The following is a 21,689-nucleotide window of genomic DNA, read 5'->3' as shown; positions in this document are numbered from 1 at the left end:
TTTATTGAAAGCCATTAATCTGGCTTTGAAGGCCTGAATATCGGCCATTTGCTTTTGTGGCTTAGAATTCATTCAAGACTCCTTGATTATTCTTTTGCCAATTACTGGCTCTTCTAAGACCACTATATTTGGTCTCATTTGGCTGAACATTTCAGTGAGTGCGTCCACTGAAAATGGCTCTTCACTCTGTGCGACAATCTGAGTTTCTTCCCCATCTTGGACTACCCTAACAGGTCCATAGTTTCCTTCGTACATGAACCTTTCCACTGAGTTTTCTTCTACGACAAAAGGCCTATGATCGGCCCTTTACCACCTCTGCTTCACCCTTGTTGTTCTAAAAGACCAGGCATTGATGGAGTGATGAGGGTATGCAGCGACTTCCGTGTATCCAATCTCTTCCTAGTAACACATTGTAACTAGTAGGACCATCTATTACAAAGAAGACTGTGGTCCTAGTAGTTGTCCCTATAGTTATGTCCAATGGCATAACTCTCTTAGCTGAAGTTGCTCCTCCATTGAAACTCGTAAGGATGACTTCTGTTGGAATCATGTTACCCTCTGTCTTTGCAAATTTCCTCATCATCCTAAATGAAATGGTATTTATAGCTGCTCCATTGTCGATAATCACTTTTACCACAGGGATGCCGTTAACTAGAGCTTTAACGTACAATGGCCTCAAGTGTTTAGTCAACTTCATGGCTGGCCGTTTAAAAATAACCTTTTCGGCAGCCTCTATTTCTACTTCCTGCTTATTTTTTGTCGAATTATCCTCCTGTGATAAGTCGACGTGCAGCATATCACGCTGAGCCTCTGTCTCCTGAATTTCCTCCTTACTGTTTTCTAATGCTTCTTCATCAGTTACCCAACCTGTGGGAGGGGGCATTATTCTTGGAGGTGATCCATACTTTTCAGAGTGAGGCACTCTCTTCTTCCTTTTGGGCGTCCCGTACAGTACGTAGAAATCGAAAGAACGCCCAGATGGTTCTCCCAACAAGTCTACTTCGCGAACTCCCTCTCAATGTAGTTGCTTTAACAGAATATTGTGCGATACTCCTCTCCTTCTTTTTTCTGCTTCTAGATCGATTTCTTCTTTGATGTCTGTCATCTCGTCGTCTTCTTCATCATTGTAGGTCTCTCTAGAAGTCTGGCCTTCTTCACATTCCAGCACGCAAGCCTCTCCTTCGTTGTCCTCCCTTTCTTCTTCTTCTTTTTCTTTATTCTTGAATTCATTGGCCAGTAAGTAATTATTAGCCACGACAGGAGGTAACGTACCGAACTTGATAGTAAGGGACTGATCTGGATCTTCTCCATCCCTTCTGTCTCGCTCAAATTTTGATCTCCCAGAAAAAGTTTCTGGCAACTCTTTCATTGATTTGTCTGTACCATTTTCTTCACTGTCCTTGAGAACATTTTGGTTGGTTACTTTGAGTAGTTTAGGCGCCTTAGGATGTGACACCCCCTGTTGTTGTCTCATCATTCGTCCATAATTTCTTTGGAAACGCCTTTGCTGGGTTCTAGTTATCTCATTGAAGGGTATCGCCATCCCTGCACTATACTGGAATGAATGCCATACATTTGGTCGGCGAGGTTGCGACCTGAATGTTCTCCCACTATTTACTGATCTGAACTGCCTCTCAAAAGGCGGTCCTCTATAGAATGATATACCTCGCCCTCTACCAGGCTGAGTGTTTGAGAAGAAAGTAGGGCGATGGGGATGCTGCCATATCCCTGGTTTCTCCGTGTTCCCACTCACTTCTCTTTTACATCTTGCACACAGGACGTCTTCGTCCTTTTTTAGCTCCTTCCCCTTGATTCGTTCAAAGACACTGGGATGTGGTTCAAGGTCTTCTTCTCCATCATCTATGACCAATTTGAATTTTGACAACTTGTTTTTGAAACCAGACGTCACCATGTTCACTCCAAGTGACTGTGGAAAACGATTTTCATCCACTGCCATCTTCTTCTTATCGTTGAACGTAATTCGTCCTGATTCAATGGCATCCTGCAATACATGGTGAAAAACCAAGCAATTGTTAGTCAAATGTGACCATGCATTATGCCACTTACAATATTTTTTACCCTTAATTTGTTCAGGATTTGGCAATTTATGCTTATTGCTCAGCTTTATCTGCTTATCCCTATATAATTTATCAAATATAAGGTCAGCTTTGGTTACATCAAACGAGAACGTTCTAGCCTTTATGTTTCCATCTTTCATGGGCTCATCCTTGCCCGATGGTCTAGACTTAGCCATTATAGGACAAGTATACGTGTCTCTTTTGACCAATTCAGCCAAACACATTTTGGCTTGATCGTATGACTCGTCGCTGATGGTATGAACGTCAAAATTTGGGTCTTTGTAATAAGTCCCTTTACTAGAATTTTGCATCTGCTCTTCTTCTCTTATCAGTCGTTTATACCTAATCACATTCACACTCATCTGAAAAAGGTCAGGAAATTCCTTGTCTTGGAATTTCTTTTTTAAATCAAAGTTCAAACAACCTTGAGCGATTTTGACAAATTTTTTTTCGGGCGGAGGTACAAAACACTTGCTTCTTGTTGTCTTGAACCTTTGGAGAAAACTTTCTGCCCATTCGTTTGGCATTTGACGTAGATTCGCCAAATCAGCCAAAGTAACTTCAGACACAGTTTTATAAAATTGAGCGTGGAATAATTGTTCCAATTGTTGCCATGTTTGAACAAAGTTCGCTGGCAAGTTGATGAACCAGGAGAAAGCTACTCCTGTTAATGAACTAGGGAAAAATCTCATTTTATGGTAATTAGTTACATCACCACTTTGCAATGTGAATCGCCCTATGTGTTCTAGAATAGACACCTCCCCTAAACCGGTAAACAGTGAGAATTCTGGCACTTTATACCCTCTAGGCCATGGATATGCTTGGTCTACCCAATCAAGATATGGCTTTGTGTAAGTCGGCCTAATGACAGGACGCATCTCAAAAGCCATCTGATCCTGTATGATTTTCATAATCTGATTCCTCAACATGACGTTGGGGTCATATGGAATTCCTACAGGTTGGTTAACTGGTTGATTTGTATGAGGCCTGATATTTGGTCCTTGATTGGCAACAAAGTTACCATGATATGGGCCATTACCATTAGCCTGAACATCTATTCCCTCATTAACACGTGGGGTATTCTGTCCATTACTTAGGACATTATCTCTTACATTTGGATTACCCCCCAAGTTAGGCGTACCACTACCATTGTTTTGATTTTGCGCTGCACCACCCCCTTGGTTTGAAGTAGAGGGACCAGAAAGTGGTTCTATCCCTTGATTCGAATTTAGGACTGAGGGATTATGTCCCACAATTGTCCTAGTTTGAAAGTGGTTTGCAAGAGGCAGAACCGGTTGACATATTTGGCCTACTAACTTATTTATTATTTCGTTCAAAGTGTTTAGTTGTTTGGCCATGTTGTCATAATTTGCATTCCCATTTTGGGTAAATCTTTCCATATTATGAATATTTCGAAGATTTACCTGTTCAACGACATCTTGTGTGAGTTCTCCAAGTAATGCACGCATAGTTCGAGGACTCAACTCTGTCATTGGTTCGTAACGACTGTTATTGCTCTGATTCTGTCCATCTGTTCGTGGAGAGGCATGCTGCTCCTCATATTGCTCGATCACAGACTGGACTCCTCCCTGACTTGCTGCTTCCTTATTGGATCTTTGAGGCATATTGTTTCACCTTTTGTATTTTCAACACCAAACACTACTGTCCCACTGGGCGTGCCAAATTGTTTCGCGCGGGTTAGTCGCTAATAATTAAAAAGGGATCAGATAATTGTGTAAGGGACAAACCTCTTGAGACAAAGTCCCAAAAAGTGGCGTTTTTATTGGCGATGACTTTACAATCGGAAAGTAAAAACAGAATGCCTCCAAAGGGCGCAAGCACACGAGTTACTGAAAGAAGTGTTTAAATCTAAACTAAGAAATTTAAAATTACATATTCTCTGTTTGAGAGTTTTTGATTCGGGGACCTTTGCTCTATGTCTTTTCTTCCTTTTATACTCCCTGGATGATCTCTTTGTGATCAACCGCCTAAAAACTGCTTGATCGTTCTATAATTGCCCACTTTCCTCGTAATGGCCAACTTGTCATGGAACTTCCTTTTCTAACTGCTGTCATTACTCTTTGTCGTTCAACCGTTTTCAATTGAATTCCTTGAATCGTGGAACGTGATAGGGCTGCTTAATAACTGCTTTGATAACTGCGCTTCTTGATAACCATAACACTTCATGTTTGCTAAGACCTTAGGCGACTCGAAGGTTTGGACGAGAATAGATTAGCAGTTCTGGGCGACTGCATGGCACTCCATTCGCTCAGATCCTGGGCGACTTGCAAGTTTGGGCGATGGTGTTACCGCGTTCATGGGCCTCCCTATTTGGGCCTTCATCCTGAATTGTCTGATTGGGCTTCGTTCTTTGGGCTATTTGATTTGGGGATCCTCCAATTGGGCTTCATTCCTTGGGCCGTTCAATTTGGACTGAATTTTTATATGTCAACAATAAGTTATACATCGTTTAATATCATTAATCACACGCAAAAAAGCGCACTAGTAGAAAGCGTCTTAACAACTAAAATCAAAAGAAAAAAAGTTAACAGAACCACTGCAACAGCATGAGTGGGCAAGTAAATAAGTCCTATAGTTCTTTTTATTGCATGAATTGCTTATCTCGAAACAAGGCAAGAGTTACTTTCAAACAAATAATTATTTTTACTTAAATGTAAATAACAAGGACACGAATTCACATAAAAGTAACTTACAATTACTCTTGAACTTAGCAAAACATGCTCCAAGGCACATTAATGAAGTCGCGTGCCAGTTGCTAACTATCGAATCTAACTCTCGAGGTAAACCAATCAAACCCAACCTGACACGACTTGAACTGGGCGGTTCCTTTTATGTTAAATGTTTGAACGATTATTTGAATCGAGAATCGAAGAATTTGGTTATGTTCTCGGTTCTAGATCAAGAACCGAATGAGAATTGAATCTCTCTAATTTTTTTAATTAATTAATTTTAAATAAGTCAAATTATTTTATTTTTCAAAATAAATTTGCTAACTAATTAATTTAGTTCAAACCCAAAATATGATTTTTCCTATTTCTAATTTTCAATTCAAAATCAATTTAATCAAATTGATCTAAATTTTATTAAAACTTGTTACTCTACCGTAGTGCATTTCTACTGTTCTGGAGAAATCGAAATGAAGTTTGACAATGCCTCTCTTAATTATTGTGAGCTCGCTATCTTCTTCTTCTTATAATTTTAACAATCAAATTAATGAAAAACTCCACAAAAAGAGACGTAAAAGACACATAAAATTGGACTACGTTATTTTGTAAGAGTTAAAATTGAATATATCATTAGTTGAATTAATGTAACTTTGTAAATATTAAAAAAATAATTATAATACGGAACCTGAGAACCGAGCCGAACCGAATGGAACTGGACCCGAACGATTTCATAATTAAATTTGGACCTGACGCTTCTACTTATTAAATACCCGAACATTTCGGATCGAACCATGTCCAATCCTAATCAAATCAGGGTCATTGAGTTGAAGTGTGTGACTGGTGAGAAAGAAGCCGCGAAGGGCCAAGTATTGGTTTCATTCCCTTGAACTAATTCAACACTTCAAAGAACTAGTCGCTATTACGTGCATTGCACGAATTTTGTATTTATCGTATTTTTATTAATATATGAATTTTAGTTTTTTGGAAAATTTTTGAAGTAATATCTAAATTTTTTTTCATAATATAAGAAAATAATTGCAAATTATTTTTATAATTGCATGGCAGTATGTTATCCACAAAAAAATATGCATGTATATTTCATGCTTGAATAAGAAATATACAAGCTATTTTGCTTGTATTTTTTGATAGTGTTGATATGATTGAATTAAACGCGAATATTATATTTCTAAATTTTGTGTAATTCAATATTGTAAAATTGGAAAAAAAAACTCTCCGTAGAGAGTTGAACCAAGTGCGGAATAAAAATAAAAAAATGTGCAGAGAGAAAAAAACCTCTCCGTAGAGTGCGGAGAGAGTTGAACCATGTATGGAGAGTTGACAAACTCTTGGCACAGTGTGGAGTAAAAAAAACTCTCCGCACAGTGCGGAGAGATGACAAACCAACTCTCCGCACAGTGCGGAGAGTAAAAAAAAAACTCTCTGCACAATGAGGAGAGAAAAAAACTCTCCGCACAGTGCGTAGAGAGTTGAACCATGTGCGGAGTAAAAAAAAGTGCGGAGAGAAAAAAAACCTCTTCGCACAGTGCGGAAAGAGTTGAACCATGTGCGGAGTAAAAAAAAAACTCTCCACACAATGCGGAGAGATGACAAACTAACTCTCTGCACAGTGTGAAGAATTGTTTTCAAATCCTTAATTACAAGTTAAATTTTAAGATTGTAAATTTTTCGTATATACAACGAAACAGAGTTGAAAAACATGGCTCAAAATCAATTGTGTCTTTTTTAAATTTCAGTCACAGCTCAATTTCTGAGCATGCAAATCATATTTACAGTATTGAAAAGGAGCTTTCTTGTAATTCATACAATGAAATAATATGTGAGTTATGCAACGAAGGGGATATTGATAGTACCATGACATTACTTTCACAAATGGAAGCTCTAGGTTACCACCCAAATTTAATATTTTACACTTACTTGATAACAGCTCTTGGACATTAAAAGCGGATATAATTTTCAATGAAATTATACTTTCGAGTTGTAAGCAAGGAATTAAAGTGTTCAATGCATTGCTCAAAAATTGTTTGAGAAAATGCCTCTTGGAACTTGCAGATAAAGTCCCTAGAGTTTTTGTTTTTTTCTTTATACTGTGCGGAGAGATAGTTTGTCATCTCTCCGAACTTTGCGGAGTCTTTTTTTTTTTGCTCATGTGCGAATATTTTTTTTTTGTCTCATGGAGTTTATATATACTAAAATTATTATTATTATTTTTTAATATTGTTGGCATGATGCGTGTGTGGAAGAATATTTGTCAATCACCATAAACAAAATTCTTCACAAAATGCAAAAAATAAAAAATGCATAATAAATCTTTTCATTACGCTAATAAAATTACAATAAATTTTTTTTACAAATAATATAAAAAAATTCATTTTTATCTTCAACAAACAAACACATTTAAAAATTAGCAATTTCATAACCACTTTTTTTTCGGAAATACAATTATAAAAAATGAAACAATATTGAATTACAACATTTAATACTTAAAAAATTCAATATTTAATAAATTTTATACATTTATAACAAATCTAAAATCCATATATGCAGTTTAACGTATTTGCAGGCACTATATGCTGCCTACCGTATTTGCAGCCTATCGTATTTGCAAATAACTTACTGTATATGCTGCCTACCGTATTTGTAACTTATCGTATTTTCAGCCTACCATATTTGCAAATAACTTATCGTATTTTTACTTTACCGTATTTGCAGCTTACCGTATCTGCTACCTACCGTATTTGCAGCTTACTAAATTTTTATATACCGATTTTTGCATTTACAAATACCGAGAATGCAGAACACCGTACATTCACTTACCAAACCGAATTTTAAAAAAAATTCAAATTTTTATTTTTTTAACATAAGCATAAAATAAATATATATGAAGCATAAAATATAAATGCACATGAATATGATGCTCAATCTTCAATTTTTCAACATTGAATTACACAAAATTTAGAATTATAATCTTCACATTCAACTCAATCATATCAACACTATCAAAGAATACAAGCAAAATAATTTATATAATCTCGTCTATTTTTTATTCAAGTATGAAATATACAAGTATATTTTTTCTAGATGATACAATATTGTTATACAATTGTAAAAATAATTTGCAATTATTTTCTTATATTATAGAAATATTTCTAGATATTGTTTCAAAAACTTTCCAAAAAATCAAAATTCATACACTGATAAAAATACGATAAAGCTAAAATTCATGCAACGCACGTGACAATCACTGTGCGGAATTTTATTTTTTAACTTCGCACTGTACAGAGAGTTTGCCAATATATATATATATATATATATATATATATATATATATATACACTTTGCACTCCGCACATGGATTGTCATCTCTCCGTATAGTGTGGAGAGTTTTTTTTCCTTTTTTACTACGCAAATGGTTTGCCATCTCTCCGCGCTGTGCGAATAGTTTTTTTTTTCTCGTGACATTTTAAATTTACTAAAATTATTATTATTTTTTTAATGCTAGTGGCATGATGTGTGGAAGAACATTTGTTTGATATAATTATTTTTTTAATGCTACTGGCATGATGTGTGGAAGAACATTTGTTTGACATAAGCAAAATGAAAAATAAAAAATAACATCATGCACAATAAAATTGGATTAATTTATTATTGCATCAATAGTAGACCCTCTTTCCTTTTTTTATTATAAGTTAGATTAGAAATGCAAACATATTTATTTATCAATGTCATCAAATGAAGGGTGCCAAGTGCCAACAATCTCAGTTCATTGATCCTGCAGTCTCACCTAGAAATATTCCATTCACAAACTTAATCATGTACTTGAGAGCAAATTTAGCAAGCAAAAGTATTACCAACCACCAATAACACATTTCTTAACCACTCGACTTTTTCTAGATAATCACTTCCAGAACAGATCAAGTTAGGACACGTCATTTATTTGAGTAAGTTGAATTTGTCATTTATTTAAATAAGTTAAATTAGTAAACATCAACTGAAACTTCCAACTACATGCAAATTCAGTTCCGCAAAACTCCAGTCCAGGGCATAAAGAGGATACAAATGCTTCTTTTGATTTGAAGTTTAAGACAGAAATCATAACCGTTGGCAATCCATTTATACCCAAACCAAAGGTCGAGGACAAGTTCAAGTTGACCTAAGAGAATATCATTATCATGTGGTCTGCGGCTCAGTACATGCATAATGCAACAGAAATGTAACAAGTTCAAAAAGGTAAATGCAATTCGTCGTTCTAGTTGTAATGGCTAATGATTGAAAATTTGAAACACCTTTTTGGATGCGAAGAGACAGGAAGAAACACATGACTAGTGTACAAGTTGTAACAAGTCGAAATGCATAAAACTTGCATCTCAAGTGTATAAAAACAAAAAGATTACGGTATTTTTGAACAAAATTATCACAGTTTCATGTGATATCTCGTGTTTGAGCAGCATGGAAACTAGTTTAATGGTCAATTGATAAGTGTATTTTATACACTTATTCGACGACTTAAAATGACAATATCTGGTAGTTATTTGGACAAATTATATCCTAAATTCTTGTATTTTATGTTTAATAGGTAAAACTTTATGAACGAAAAGGAATTGAAGGAAAGAGGCAAACAATTGGCGAAAAGCGACAATCCAAAGTACAAGGACTAAATTGGCCATTGGATACAAAATAGGAGATCAAATTTCATATTTCGGAAATTGAAGGACTCAATTGCATTATTTTGTAAAGATGAAACATTGAAATATTAAATTAAATGACAATGGACTTAATTGGGCTTTAGTTGGACTTGCAGTGGGAATGAAATTAAAGGGGTCACGTGTGCCTCTGTGGAAATAGGTTCGCTGGTGGAAAGTTATATACATACATATACGCCTAGAAGAAAAGGGAGGAGCCGGTGGGAGAAAATTGGACTCCAATTTGGAGTCAATTATGGCGGCTCCATCACGCACGGAAAATGGAGAGGAGGCAACCAAAGAAATTGGAGAGTTCTTGGGAAATAAGTTGCAACTGGCTTGGGGAATAAAAAAGGGTTGTTGGCTGCTTTCATAAGAGATACATACACACAGAGGGCAGCCAAGAGTATTATTAAATTCAAGCACAGAAAGTAGGGCAAGTTTGGAGTGAATTGGCGGCTGTCGACACGAAAACCGAAGTAAAGAAAACTGTTGAATTAATAAGGCTGCCGACTGCTGTAATTTATCTCCATACACATGAAAATTTCGACTGCTAGGTGAAGGAATTGAGTTGCTTACTGCTGAAATCAATAAACGCGTAAACAGAGACAGAAAAGGGAGAATTACACGAACGGAGTTGTACGGTTGGAGCATAATTGAAAATTTATTCACGTTCCATCAATTCCCGGTGATGAATTTCCTAATAAACTTGTGTTTTTCCTCCATTATTATGCGTAGCTAAATTTGATTTTAGGGCGAACAACGTAACTTGTTTGGAACCCTTTATTTCGTTGAATTAAGATTCTAGTGCTTTTATATTTTATGTGTTGATTTTAATGTTGTTCTTAATGCATTTAATTACTTGACCACTAATTAGATGATCTGTGAACGATAATTGCGTAAAGATACGGATTATTTGTTTAGACCACATGTTAAAATTCGATAAATCGATATAACGTGTAGAGATACCTATATTGATTGCTGCGGTCGTGTGTGAATTCTTAGAACCAATGTTTCGTTTCATTAAATTTAATTTGCATAGAGATATGGAATTGAACTAATTAAATAGACTTAACGAGAACTCGAGAGGGGTAAGTTGAATACCATAGAAGAATTCGACCGAACACTACTTTAGGTTGTATGAATCTTGATCTACGAAGTAAAGATGACCATTAGGTGAAATTGTTCCACCCTAATGTCCCTTATTATTTGAATTCTCACTCATTTTTTGTTGCATCCATTTGCATTTTTTTAGTAGTTAGATAAAAAAATCGCATTCAATCGTTGTTTTCGTTTATTTTCGTCAAATAAAAGTTAGGAATAATAAATCGAGCATTAAAAGTATAGTCCTCGTTGGAACGATAATTCGGACTCAAAAGGTCCACTTTACTACTTGTTACGATCCGTTCACTTGTGGGATAAAATCGACAACAAGTTTGTGGCGCCGTTGCCAGGGACTATTTCTTCTAGTCTTAATTAATTTTTATTTTAATTGTTATTTAATTTGTTTATTTTTCTTTTATTTACAGATAAATTGTATTCGTTGTATACTCCGTGCCAAAGACGAACATCTCGAACCGTTTGATTCGGAGATAGAACATACCTTCAGACGAAGACGCAAAGAACACAAACAAAAAAAGCAACATCAAATGGCTGACAATCAACAAATCCCTATACCTATTCGGCTGATTGGACAAATGGTCACAAGAGTGGTGGCACCACCGGAACAACAGCATCAGTGAGGGGAAATAAATGAAGGTGATTTGCCAATATCAAAGTTCCTGACACCTATAGCAGCACTCATGTGCTGTAGTATCGTGTATCCAAATTTTGGGGTGAATAACTTTCAGATTAGGCCAAATTGGATTAACTTGATGAGCAACACCCTGCAATTCTACGGGCTACCTCATGAGAATCCAAACACGCATATCTCTAGATTACTCAGAAACTGTCAGAACTTTCATGCTCCGAGGGTCAATGAAGATGCTATTAAACTACGACTATTCCCGTTTACATTGAGAGATGCTGCATTGGAGTGGTTAGATGCTGAGCCTCACGCCAGCATTACTACATGGGAAGAACTAACCAGGAAGTTCTAAAATATATTTTTCCCATCTGCGAGGGTAGCTAAAATCAGATTGAAAATTCAAACTTTTCAACAGAAAGAGGAAGAAAGCTATCACGAAGCATGGAATAGGTTTAATGAGATGATGAGAAAATGCCCAAACCATGGAATTACTATAGGTAATCAAGTGCAATTCTTCTACACTGGACTTACACCACTGTCAAAATCCCAAGTCGATGCCTCGGCTGGAGGATCAATTATAGGAAAATCTGTGCAGCAAACCATGGAACTGTTTGAGTTGATTGCCACTACACATTCAATGTTCTCATCGAAAAGAGTGGCGCCACCGAAAACAGGAGGAATGTATGAGTTAGACAGCACAGAAGCTACCAACGCCCAAATAGTAGCATTGACAAAACAGGTGGAGTTATTGGTAAAATCACAAACGAAAGGATCACATGCAGTGACAGCTGGTCCATCATGCGATAACTGCGAGGCTAATCATCTGACAGAAAACTACACATCTATAGGCTATCCCAACGAACAGGTCAATTTCATTCAGAATGGGTCTCGAAATTTTAATCCATTTGCTCAACGTACAACCCAGGATGGAGACAACACCCAAACATCAGATGGTCGGATAATCAGCAAGGGAACAGTTCAAATAATGCCCAACAGGAGAAAAAATCAAGTTTGGGGGAGATGTTCAACTAGTACATGCAGAAGACTGACAAGGTGTTTCAGCAGATTGACACTAACTTTTAGAATCAGTAAGCGTCAATCAAGAAGCTGGAAACACAAATTGGTCAGATAGCTCAACAGCTTGCAGAACGTCCACAAGAGAAATTCCCAGGCAACACGATGGTTAATCCAAAAGAGCAAGTGCAAGCTATTACTACCAGGAGTGGGGTGCAACTTTCAGAAATACATGTGAAGAGACCAGAGCGAAAAGAAAAGAAAATAATGGGTGAAGAGGTTGGAATAGAAATAGAGTTTGAACAACCAACTGACAAGGAGAACGAAAAGAAAGAAACACCTGCAGTGAGAACACCTAGCCCCGTGAAGGCTTATGTGCCACCAATTCCCTTCCCTCAAAGGTTACAAAGAAAGAAGTTAGATAATCAGTTTGCCAAGTTTGTGGAGATTTTCAAGAAACTACACATCAATATTCCATTTGCAGACGCAATTGCCCAAATGCCTAGCTACAGAAAATTCTTGAAAGAGATCCTAACTAACAAAAGGAAGCTGGAAGAACATGAGACTGAACAAGAAGTGCAGTGCAATACTATTGAGAAAGCTACCTCCTAAACTAAAAGACCCAGGGAGTTTCACTATACCTTGTACAATTGGTTCTAATTTCTTTGAACATTCTTTATATGATTTAGGTGCCAGTGTTAATTTGATGTCTATCTCTGTCTACAGGTCTCTTGGATTATGAGAAGCAAAACCTACAACAATCTCTTCGTAACTGGCCGACAGATCGATCAAACGACCAAAAGAAATTATTGAAGATGTGCTGGTCAAAGTTGACAAATATTCTTCTGATCTTGGGAAGACCCTTCTTAGCTACTAGTAGAGCATTGAATGATGGAAAAATGATTTTTCGAGTGGACAATGAGCAAGTCATATTCAACGTGTTCAAGGCAATGAAATACCCATTGACTTCCGACACTTGCTGCCAAGTTGATGTTCTTGAAGAGCTTGTGGCGGATATATTTGATATAGAGCATCACACAAATCTTTGTGAGGCAGAACTTGCGCAATTGAAAGCAACAAATGTAGGAAAAGCTGAATGTGTTGTCAACTTAGCCGAGCAACCCATAGGAAGAAGGCATTGGCAATATAAATCTCTTGGTGACAACCCTTCTTCCCCGATACCCTCAATGGAAAAGGCACCCACTCTTGAACTAAAGCCCTTACCTTCCCATCTTTTTTATGCAGATTTGGGAGAATCTACAACACTACCAGTAATCATTGCAAATGATATGACAAGGGAAGAAGAGAATAAATTGTTGAAGGTACTCAGGCAGCATAAAATGGCAATTGGATGGACAATAGCTGACATAAGAGGGATCGGTCCAACTCTTTGCATAGACGAGATTTTAATGGAGGACGGGTCAAGGGCATCAGTGGAAGGACAACGCCGATTGAATCCAACCTTAAAAGAAGTCGTGCGAAAAGAAGTGTTGAAATTAGTGGATGCAGGAATAATTTATCCCATATCTGAAGTTCGTGGGTGAGTCATGTACATGTTGTACCTAAAAAGGGTAGAATAACAGTGGAGAAGAACGAGAACAACGAGTTGATACCAACACGGTTAGTGACAGGGTAGAGAGTATGTATAGATTATAGGAAGCTAAATAATGCAACCAGAATCCATTGCCATTCATTAATCAGATGTTGAAAAGGTTGGCAGGACATTCTCATTATTGCTTTCTGGATGGATATTCAGTGTACAATCAGATAGTAATTGCTCCAGAAGACCAAGAGAAGACAACCTTCACATTCCTTTATGGAACATTTACATTTAGAAAAATGCCTTTTGGTTTATGCAATGCACCGGCAACCTTTCAACGATACATGATGACCATCTTTTCTGACATGGTAGAAAAGTATATTGAGATTTTTATGGACGATTTTTCTGTGTTTGGAGATTCATTTGAGGATTGCTTGGATCGGTTGGCTCTTGTATTGCAAAGATGTGAGGAGAAGAACCTTGTACTTAATTGAGAAAAATGTCATTTCATGGTAAAGGAATGAATAGTACTGGGACATCGAATTTCTGTACATGGCATTGAAGTGGACAAAGCCAAAATACAGGTGATTGAGAAATTGCAGCCACCTAATTTAGTAAAGGAGATTAGGAGTTTTCTGGGACATGCAGGGTTTTACAGAAGATTCATTCAAGACTTTGCAAAAATTACAAAACCGTTGTGCAATCTGCTAGAGAAAGATATACCATTTCAATTTTCTGATGAGTGTTTGAAAGCCTTTAACACTTTGAAAGAAAAATTGACATCGGCACCTGTGATAGTGGCTCTAGATTGGGAATTTCCTTTTGAGCTCATGTGTGACGCCAGTGATTTTGTAGTGGGGGCAGTGCTTGGACAACGCAACGGAAAAGTATTTCATGTTATCTACTACGCTAGCAAAACATTGACTGATGCTCAGATCAACTATGCAACAACTGAAAAGGAAATGCTCGCAGTTGTTTTTGCTTTTGACAAATTCCGTTCTTATTTGATTGGGTCCAAGGTGATAGCTTATATAGACTATACAGCTCCGAAGTATTTGTTTGAGAAGAAGGATGTGAAACCAATGCTAATTCGCTGGGTGCTATTACTGCAAGAATTTGACATCGAAACTCGTGATAAAAAAGGAACAGAAAATCAGGTAGCGGATCACTTATCAAGGATAGAGTAGCTGAAGGATTCAGATGATGTGAATATTAATAAGGTCTTCCCAGATGAACAGTTACTACAAGTAGAAAAAGCTCCGTGGTATGCAGACATTGTTAATTACTTAGCCAGTGGCTATATGGATCCGGATCTCACCTATCAGCAAAAGAAGAAGCTCAGTTATGAAGCGAAATTCTATTATTGGGATGATCTAAAATTTATATAGGAGAGGGGCATACTAGATGATTAGGAGATGTGTGCCTGAGGATGAGATGAAACCCATCCTTTCACGAGCACATGCTTCAGCTTATGGAGGGCACTTTGGCCTCACTAAAACAGCAGCAAAGGTGCTCCAATGTGGTTTCTTTTAGCTTAAATTGTTCAAGGGCTGCCACAGTTTCTGTAGGTCATGCGATAAGTGTTAAAGAACAGGTAACATATCAGCGCGTCACGAGATGCCACTTAACAACATTTTGGAAGTGGAAATATTTGATGTCTGGGGGGTTGATTTTATGGGTCCGTTTCCATCATCTTACAACAATCAGTACATCCTGGTGGCGGTGGACTATGTTTCAAAATGGGTGGAAGCTAAAACATTGCCTACAAATGATGCAAGGGTAGTGGTGGACTTCATAAAGAAACACATATTTAACCGCTATGGATCACCTGGCCATTATAAGTGATGGTGGAACGCACTTCCGCAATCGGTTATTCCAGGCAGTTTTGCATAAGTACGGGGTACAACATCGAATTGCCACTCCTTATCACCCTCAGACAAATGGACAAGTGGAAACGTCAAATAGACAATTGAAAAGAATTTTGGAGGTCACTGTGAATGCATTTCGCAAGGATTGGTCAAAAACATTGGATGATACTTTATGGACATATCGCACAGCTTACAAGACACCTATAGGAATGTCCCCATACCGACTAGTCTTTGGGAAAGCATGTCACCTACTAGTGGAGTTTGAGCACAGAGTATACTGAACATTGAAGCAGTTAAACATGGACCTCAAAAAAGCTGGAAAAACAAGAGTACTACAGCTACATGAGTTGGAGGAATTTAGAAGAGAGGCATATGAGAATACATCCATCTACAAAGAAAGGACAAAGCAGTGGCATGACAAGAATATCAGGCAACGAATTTTCCGAGTGGGGGATCAAGTGCTATTTTACAATTCCCAACTTAAGCTTTTTCCAAGAAAATTGAAGTCTAGATGGTCCGATCCTTTTACGGTCTCTCAGGTGTTTCCCTACGGGACAGTTGAATTATACCATCCAACTAAAAGAAATTTCAAAGTAAATGGCCAACGCATAAAACATTATGTGGAAGATTTCCCCACCGCTAAAGAGAGTCTTGATCTAGCTGTTCCCAAATAACTGCGGCACTATGTCCAGCTAATGATTTAAAAGAAGCGTTTCTTGGGAGGCAACTCAAGCTTTTTTTTTGTTTGTCCAGTTATAAGATAGTTTAGTTTAATTTATTAGTTTATTCTAGAGTCATCACCCATATCTCTTCTGCCCGTAGACCCTTGAATTTATTGTTGGTTATTTTGATTGTTTGGACTAAGTAACACATGTTCTATGTTATTTAATCTTTAATATTTGATTTACTGCTATGTGTAGAGGCATGACGTCGTGGAACAATTAAACCAACATATATTCGAGGGAAAACATGATGAAGAAGATTATCCAGTCGTCACATATATTGCCTCACACATTCAAAAGAAAAATTTTGGGGAGCACCTTCTTCCTTTCCATTTCTACCCCTTTATGTGCTTATTTATGCATTATAACATTGGGAACAATGTCAGTTTTAAGTTTAAGGGTGAAAAAACTTTTAGTTTTTGCTTTTCATGTGTTTATATGTTTTTTGTGTGTTCATTAAAAAAAATAAAAGAGAAAAAAAAAAGAAAAAAATTTCAAAAAAAATAAAAAATTTCAAAACTTTTCATGTGTTTATATGTTTTTTGTGTGTTCGTTAAAAAATAATAATAATAATAATAAATAAAAGAGGAAAAAAAAAAGAAAAAAATTTCAAAAAAATAAAAAAATAATAAATGTCTCTTATTTAGTTGTGTGCTTGTGTGGGTTAGACAGTCTGGTTGACTATGCTAATTTAATTTGAGATTTGGTATTGATTTATGAATTGTGGATGAGATGCATGCTAAACTAATTGAAACTTAACCTTGTAAAATCTGATATTACAAGCGCACTAGAATTGAGTTCGACATTGTGATGAAATGAGTTATTTCGTGCTATTGATAGGTTGATTTAGTTGAATGTAGATCCTTTACCTAAACCATATTAAATTACTTATCCTTAAACCAAATTTAGCACAGTTTGGGGGTGGCTTTACAGTTGTAGGAAGATGCGGTGTGAATGTGGATTCCATATGTGAAAATTTATGTGTGGATTGTCTTATATTAACATGATAAAACTTGACGAAAGTCTTAAATTGAAGGTCGGTTTGTTTGAATAAGTATGTGATAAGGGGTATTGCACTAATTAAGACATACATTTGAAAATTTTAAATTTCTCTCTAAAGCCTTTATGACTCGAGTAATTAAGCCTGTAAGGGTATCTTAAAACCTGGTGCTCTAAAGTCGTCTGACTTGGGAATCATCGGCTTAAAGCTTACTAAAGGGGTCATTTAGAAAGCAATCAGAGATGAAGTGGCATTTGAAAAAGAAAATTTCCCTTCGAAGCCTTTTTTACTCGGATCAGTAAGTCTGTAAGGGTGTTTAAAACCTGGTGCCCTAAAATCATCTGATTTGGGAGTCATCGGCCTAAAGTCTGCTACACGGGTCATCTGGAAAGCTTAATGGAGAGAATGCAAAAAAATAAAAAATAATAATAATAAAATAACTTGTAAAAAACAGGAAAATCAAGTGCATGAAAAGAGCAAAAACACTAAATACCTTGGTTAATTCCTTACACTTATTTGAGGGAATTTAACTTTCGATGGAGGATAATTAGCCTAGTTGAGTTTTGGAGGTCAAAGCAATCAAATAATTGGAGAATCTCTATTAATTGAAGTGTTGACTTGCAACTCGTAAAGTCTACCTAAACTCGAGAGGGTAAGGATAGTAATGAAATATTCAACCTTAGGCTACACACTGGGAAAAAAGTGAAAAGAATAAGTTTGGGGGTGTGTGAATCAAATGAGAAATGTAAAAATATATTTGACCATAGAGGGTCGGGAATTGGAATAACTTGTGAATTCATTAATGTCTACTTAATTCTTCACACACACACGTCGATTTTGCATTGAAAGAGTAGATATTGATTTAGTATTATGACTTTGAAGCGGTTTGTAAATTTCATACGATGATCTCAAATCTTGTGATAAAAAGCTAAACTGTTCAACCAAATATTTTTGCATACTTGTGTGTTTGTTATTATTTAGGTTCTAATTTTGTTTGAGAACAAACAAATGTTTAAGTTTGGTAATATTTGATAAGTGTATTTTATACACTTATTTGATGACTTAAAATGACAATATTTGGTAGTTTTTTAGACAAATTTTATCCTAAATTCGTGCATTTTATGTTTAATTGGTAAAACTTTATGAACGAAAAGGAATTGAAGGAAAGAGGCAAAAAATTGGCGAAAAGTGACAATCCAAAGTACAAGGACTAAATTGGCTATTGGATACAAAATAGGAGATCAAATTTCATATTTCGGAAATTGAAGGACTCAATTGCATTATTTTGGAAAGATGAAACATTGAAATATTATATTAAATGGCAATGGACATAATTGGGCTTTAGTTGGACTTGCAGCGGGAATGAAATTAAAGGGATCACGTGTGCCTCTGTGGAAATAGGTTTGCTGGTGGAAAGTTATATACATACATATACGCCTAGAAGAAAAGGGAGGAGTCGCCCCCCAGGGCACTTCTCCACTGGCAAAGGACGGACGCTGTCAAACCTGGCAGAGCAGAGGTCGTGAGTTCGAAACATGGGGCTCTTGGAAGGCAAGGATTTATTCTTGGAAGGCAAGGGAACATTTGGAAGGCAAGAATTTATTCTTGGAAGGCAAGTGGGAACTTGGAAGGCAAGGATTATTCTTGGAAGGCAAGGTGCAACTTGGATTGGCTTGCTTGGCACTTTGGCAGACCAGGTGGGGAGCGCTCGGACCCTGGCCAGTTGGAGGCACATCCTGCGATTAACCGGACTGTGTGGAGAGGGGCCGGATCACAGACCCAAGGATTAGTCTAGAATAGGACACCTTGTAAAAAAAAAAAAAAAAAAAAAGGGAGGAGTCGATGGGAGAAAATTGGACTCCAATTTGGAGTCAATTATAGCGGCTCCATCACGCACGGAAAATGGAGAGGAGGCAACCAAAGAAATTGGAGAGTTCTTGGGAAATAAATTGCAGCTGGCTTGAGGAATAAAAAAGGGTTGTTGGCTGCTTTCATAAGAGATACATACACACAGAGGGCAGCCAAGAGTATTACTAAATTCAAGCTACTAGTCACTGAGGGGCCGGGGGCTAAAGGTCCAGAATTTAGTCCGGCTAAGCTGGGACACCTGGGTTATCAAAAAAAAAAAAAAAAAAATTCAAGCACAGAAAGTGAGGCGAGTTTGGAGTGAATTGGCGGCTGCCGACACGGAAACCGAAGCAAAGAAAACTATTGAATTAATAAGGTTGCTGACTGCTGAAATTTATCTCCATACACACGGAAATTTCGGCTGCTAGGTGAAGGAATTGGGTTGCTTACTGCTGAAATCAATACACGCGCAAACAGAGATAGAAAAGGGAGAATTACACAAACGAAGTTGTACGGTTGGAGCATAATTGAAAATTTATTCATGTTCCATCAATTCCCGGTGATGAATTTCCTAATAAACTTGTGTTTTTCCTCCATTATTATGCGTAGCTAAATTTTATTTTAGGGCGAACAACGTAACTTGTTTGGAACCCTTTATTTCGTTGAATTAAGATTCTAGTGCTTTTATATTTTATGTGTTGATTTTAATGTTGTTCTTAATGCATTTAATTACTTGACCACTAATTAGATGATCTGTGAACGATAATTGCGTAAAGATGCGGATTATTTGTTTAGACCACATGTTAAAATCCGATAAATCGATATAACGTGTAGAGATACCTATATTGATTGCTGCGGTCGTGTGTGAATTCTTAGAACCAATGTTTCGTTTCATTAAATTTAATTTGCATAGAGATATGGAATTGAACTAATTAAATAGACTTAACGAGAACTCGAGAGGGGTAAGTTGAATATCATAGAAGAATTCGACCGAACACTACTTTAGGTTATATGAATTTTGATTTACGAAGTAAAGGTGACCATTAGGTGAAATTGTTCCACCATAATATCCTTTACTATTTAAATTCTCACTCATTTTCTATTGCATCCATTCGCATTTTTTTAGTAGTTAAATAAAAAAATCGCATTCAATCGTTGTTTTCGTTTATTTTCATCAAATAAAAGTTAGGAATAATAAATTGAACGTTAAAAGTATATTCCTCGTGGGAACAATAATCCGGACTCAAAAGGTCCACTTTACCACTTGTAACGATCCGTTCACTTGCGGGATAAAATTGACAACATCAATACTTGTAACTATGTTTAACAGAAAGACTAATACATGGAAAGCAACTATTAGTATTCAGTTGAATGTTTTTATCTCGAAGGAATTCCATTGCATGAGTATTTTAAGACATGCTACATATTAACGACTTAAAATAGCTTACCCACATCCAATTCACAATGTAATGCTCATTCACATGAACAAATAACCATAAAATGGAAAACGAAGGAAATGCAACATCAGAAACAATTACCTCCGCTTGCATTCCAGCATGCTGGCTCACACCAATAGCATCAATGCATCATACATAACGGTCAAGCTAAACCCCAAACAAACTGGGAACAGTGAGTCGGCCACATAGCCACAGTAGTAGTTAATGCAGTACAGATAGCAGAGTGAGAAGAGGGCATTCCACCAGAGGAAAACATAATTCCATTTCCTCTCTACACAAAAATTCGAGAATTCCTTTATTGATTGAGCAATAGCCCAAAACTAAAGTCGGATTTGCGGTTAATGAAGCCACAATCGGGCTTATTTTAACCTTGGCTGTTGAGGTCATGCACATGAGTGCCATTCCAAATGACCCATTCTGCAGAACCCCAGTTTCTTGCCCATTAAGTTCCTGGAAAACAGAAAACCAGTTCTGCTTTGAGGATTTCATAGGACTGCGAAAAATGGATTGATGAGCCGTAATTTTCCCATAACAAGCTAGTATATCGAGGATTCAAGAAATTTACAGCAATTTTTTATTTCTTGAATTTCTGGACCTTCTTGATTCTGAAGAGAGAAGTAATTTACAGAAGTAGAGAAATTCAACGATTTCTCGCATTACTTTTTAACGATTTCTAGTATTTAAAAAGTTAAGTATTCAATTTAGACTTTTTGATACTCTTTAAAAAAGTATTGATGTATTTAATTAAGACTTTTAAAGTCTCTAAAGCCACGGCGTATTTAATTGAATTTTTTACAGACTTTTTAAAAAGTTTCTAAAAGTTATGGTGTATTCAATTGAGACTTTTTAGAATTCTTTATAAATCTTGAGATATTCAAATTTTAATGACTTCCAGAAACTTTAATAAAAGTCGTTAGAATATTAACTTTTAAGTAGAAAGTACTCATATAAAACATCAAAATTTGTCTTTCATTAATCACGAGGTTTTGAGAGGCATTCACAATTTTTTTTCCCTTTTTAATCCAATC

The 21,689-nt window shown here is 36.5% G+C and overlaps 1 pseudogene; it reads right to left on the bottom strand.

The window, feature by feature from the left end:
• LOC111380280 overlaps window positions 1–21,150 on the bottom strand; it is a 30,687-nt pseudogene extending 9,537 nt beyond the window's left edge.
• Between the last annotated feature and the right edge of the window lie 539 nt (window positions 21,151–21,689).

This window comes from Olea europaea, chromosome 3, assembly GCF_002742605.1.
Source record: "Olea europaea var. sylvestris chromosome 3, O_europaea_v1, whole genome shotgun sequence".
NCBI classification, from domain to species: domain Eukaryota; kingdom Viridiplantae; phylum Streptophyta; class Magnoliopsida; order Lamiales; family Oleaceae; genus Olea; species Olea europaea.
Note: the sequence above shows the minus strand (reverse complement) of the source record. Positions and strands in the feature narration are given on the sequence as shown.